A 4408-nucleotide genomic window follows, 5' to 3' on the forward strand; every position below is an offset into this window, starting at 1 on the left:
TATTTTATCTTATGAAAAATTGTGTTTTGCCCACAACAAAGAATATAATTATGAGTAGAGAACAATAATCATAAAAGATGAAGTTTTTTATTTTTTACACTCAAATAGGGGAGCTTATATCAAGGTCATATTAAAAAATAACACTCAAATAGGGCAAGGAATTAAAATTGTCTTAACCCAAATAAGGTCATATTATAAAATAACACTCAAATAATAAAAGCGTATAACCTAATATCTAAAAGGTACACCCTCTATCTAAAACTCTATGGACATAATTTCAATTAAATGCTTTTTAGAATTTAAAAATTATCTTTTTTGTAAGCTTTGGTAGGACCTTCTCATTTTCCAGTTTTGACTTTCTCATTCTCATTTTCCAGTTTTGACTTTCTCATTTTCCAGTTTTTACATGTCCGCTATTCACCCGGGAAGGGTAGCACAAGAATATTCATTTTAATTAACAAAAATATAATTAATTTTTTAAATAACAATAATATTAAAATTTATTATTTTGAGAGCATTGAAAAGCTGAAGATAAAATTTCTTTCTATTTAATTATAAATTTTAAATCTCATTCTTTATACATTATTAAAAAAAAACTTTAAAATACATATATATAGTTACAAAATTAAAATTAAAATTTCATTTCTTCCGGCTTAAAAAATAATATTCAATTTTTTACATTCTTGCCTTAATCATCTGTAGGTTACAAGGTAAGAAATCAAAGCAGGGTTGCAAAAGAAAAAATAATTACTTCTTACAATTAAAAATATTAATTTCATTTCATAATATTCTTTTTTCGCTTAAAATGATTTCCACTATTATAACCTTTTTAAGAAAGAAAAAAAGGTGAACTCTTCATTCTATTATTAATGTTTTTTCTAATCAATCTTTTCTAAATATATTCAATTTTAAATTATTCTATTTTTCATACTTCATTTTCATCAATTTTAAATAATTTCATTTCTTCTACTCCATTTTCAAAAATAGTGAATTCTCCTCTATTCAATTTTAGATTATTTCATTTCTTATGCTCCATTTTAAACTATTCCTTTTCTTCTACTCCATTTTAAACTACTCCATTTCTTCTACTCTATTTTCATCCATTTTAAACTATTCCATTTCTTCTACTTCATTTTCAAAAAAAAGTGGATTCCCATTCTATTATTAATTTTTTTTATTTTAATTATTTTTTTATTATTATATATATATATATATTCAATTTTAAATTATTCCATTTCATTATAATTAGATTAAATAATTACATTCATTTTTATATTTTAAAATCTTGTATGTATTTTTACATTAAATCTCAATATAAAAATATTTATAATATCATTCTATTTCTTTCCTAAAATATTGTTTTATAAAAATAAAAACAAAACCAAAACCAAAAAAAATCATTTTTTAAAATAAATTGGTAAAATAAGCAATCATTTCTTTAAAATTATTTTTAATTTTAAAATAGATCAAAATTAATCGAAGCTTCATTTCATACTGATGGTCGGTGCTCAAACTAACATAGTCAACAAAATTCAAATTTCAACACACATAAAACGTTGCTGAGTCTATCTTGAACATCAATCATGGAGAAAATTTTCTACATCATTTATTACACTCCTGCAATAGAACTACACTCTTTCCTACACCACTGCAAGTGGTAATAGGCACCCAGTCCAATACTTTTTACATCATTGTGGGCACCTCTGCCGTATGTTGAATATCCCACCATCAAATTCTGGACTTTCATGCTTGACAGTACACCTGAGTTTTGCCCCAATGAAATTTGCAGTTCTCACATTGGCTTCTTTACCACATCTAAAAGTATTGAAAAATTAGAACAGGCTCCAGTTTCTCTGTTCCAGCCTATGACAGTGATGGGAAGTTTTGACCAGTGGTATGTATCAGTGTAATGAGAGTAAAGATAGCTTGTTGCAGGCTGAAGCAGCGTGGGATTTGTCTTTAAAAATACGGCCATGAGGGCGATAAGACACCGGCATTGCAATGTAATGAACTTCAACTTACCCTGCAAGCAGATAATGTACTGGTACTGGTATATCTCCTACGACTGAGACACACAAAACGAACTATATTTTTCGTTGATAAATGCTAACTGTTGTGAATAATTGCACCAGAATTGCAGATTATAGAAATACCTATTATCCATACACTTCCACACCATATCTCCAGACCTGCAACACACAAAACCTTTTTCCCACCGTCTCTGCGCCCTCCAACACATTATTTCAGTTCCAGGATAAGCAAGTCGGAGATCTTTGCACTATAAACATCTTTCCACCACGAGTCCTTGTGCCTTTGGCACTGTTCATTAGCATGGCCGTGCTGCGATAATCCACACCCTCTTATTGAAACGACCTCCGTCAGAGAAACTGCCAGCACAGCCCGTGGCCAGAATTAGAATTTGAATCTACTGTTGTATCGACGCTCGATACTCTGTTTACGGCCGGGGCCGAATTAGACGGCAAACTGATACACAAATTCAGATTGAGGTCGGGATGCTCTTCCGCATCAGAAGCTGCCGGTTTGATAGGCGAGCTTTCCAATCGGTGGTGCTGTAACAAGTCTGCTATCTCCGGCGTTGCAGGGTTTTGGAAAGCCGGAATTTCGTGCTCGGGAACAGGCCGAGTGACGGGGGTATTGTTTGGCTGGCCGACTGGACGATGGGTCTGGGGATCGAGTCCCTTGCTCAGCAATTTTCTTTTGATGTGTGTGTTCCAGTAGTTCTTTATCTCGTTGTCCGTCCGTCCGGGCAATCTCCCTGCAATTAAAGACCACCTGCACAGTTTCACAGACTGATTAGAAATCACTTCGATCAGTAACTGAGACTTCAAAAGTGAGATTTTCATGACAGATCCAGCTTTAAAAGGAAATCCATTGCAGCAACAGGGGCGATGAAATGACATACTTGTTGCCAACGAAGGAGTGAAGTTTGATGATGAGCTCGTCTTCTTCTTCCGTGAAGCTTCCACGCTTCAGATCGGGACGCAGGTAGTTTATCCATCGCAGTCTGCAGCTCTTGCCGCATCTCAGCAGCCCTGCAATCGGAAAATCAAGAAACGTTATATATAAACGGAAAATCGAAAAACATTATATCGGAAAATCAAGAAGCATTAAATATAAACGGAAGATCAAGAAACATTATATCGGAAAAATCAAGAAACATCAAATATAAACGGAAAATCAAGAAACATTATATTTAAACGGAAAAATTGCAGGCAGCCATTAATTCAGTTAAGAAAGCAGAGCGCAGGCAAGCAACCTGCGGCCTTGGGAAGAGAACGCCAGCCCCTTCGCCGTGGGCTCGAATGTGAGCGATAAGGCGGTCATCTTCTTGTTTAGTCCAGGCCCCTTTGTTAGTATGAGCCTTCTCACAGCACGGAGATCTCCCCATCTTTTCACAGGCGGAAGAATAATGAAGATGCAAAAGGTCTGGAACCCGTGACCACTCCCAGTGGACGGCAAGGGACTCACATTTATTTATAACATAAAGAGGCGGTGAGAGCACGGATCTGATCTGATAGTTTTTGTCTTGCTATGCTAACTAGACGTTGGTGTTTAAAAACCACTGCTAGTATCCTTTAATTAAATTATCAGACTTATTTATCCTTCTAAAAGCTAAACCCTTTGCATTAAGTTTTTTTTTTAATAATTCTAAATTCATAAAGTGCTTCTAACATTACTAAACCTTAACTCATCCCCTTGTAATGGATTTTGTTAAATTTCGTCTAGGCGTCATGGGTGTCACTGTCGGGTAGGTAGACAGAGGAAATTAAGGCCCCAGTCACACTGAGTCACTCCATTATTCAAATAGAAGTTTCCATTCCATATGCTACTTTTCATTTCCTACATTAGTTGTATAAATTTATAATGTATCTGATCACTTTGTTGGTGTCATTTCAATGAAACTTTTTATGACCAACAACTTTTTATTTTGAGTAATAAAATTAATAAGAGTAGTTGGGTAACGTAATGGGGTTTTGACTATTTGGGTCCCTGTGTTGGTGAGTAGGTAGGAGACATTACTTAGAATTATAATGGTTTGGTTCTGTTTTGAAAACATTATAAAAATTGGATGGGGATTAAAAATAGGCGGCTAGAATGGTCTCTCATGTTGGGTCATCACATGGTTGTAAACAAAACACAAGAAATTAATTATGACCGTGGTCCACCTTTGAAGTAGACGGGGCAACTTTTCTCAAACTTTATAACAAATTTGATATTTACTTTGCATGGTCAAAGTTTTTTTTTTTTTGATAAATTTATCGCCCCACATACATGTAAGTTAATGGGCCGTCATTTTCTATGTGAAATATATTATAGATTAGTAGGTGGTGTTCATCACATCGATTTAAACCTACCGAATTATTAAGTAGCTTGGACTCGCGAGTCA

General features: G+C 34.1%; 1 pseudogene across 1 annotated transcript; it reads right to left on the bottom strand.

Moving 5' to 3' along the window:
• Positions 1–1581: 1581 nt before the first annotated feature.
• On the bottom strand, positions 1582–3478 carry LOC149217341 (myb-related protein 308-like; annotated as a pseudogene). The gene is made up of 3 exons (XR_016251262.1): positions 3278–3478; positions 2924–3053; positions 1582–2793 (listed from the first exon to the last, which is right to left on the bottom strand). The product of XR_016251262.1 is annotated as a myb-related protein 308-like (transcript).
• Between the last annotated feature and the right edge of the window lie 930 nt (positions 3479–4408).

The sequence above is a fragment of the Pinus tabuliformis genome, chromosome 1_1, assembly GCF_031772625.1.
Source record: "Pinus tabuliformis cultivar Carrire ecotype Pingquan chromosome 1_1, CPIR1, whole genome shotgun sequence".
In the NCBI taxonomy this organism is placed as follows: Eukaryota; Viridiplantae; Streptophyta; class Pinopsida; order Pinales; family Pinaceae; genus Pinus; species Pinus tabuliformis.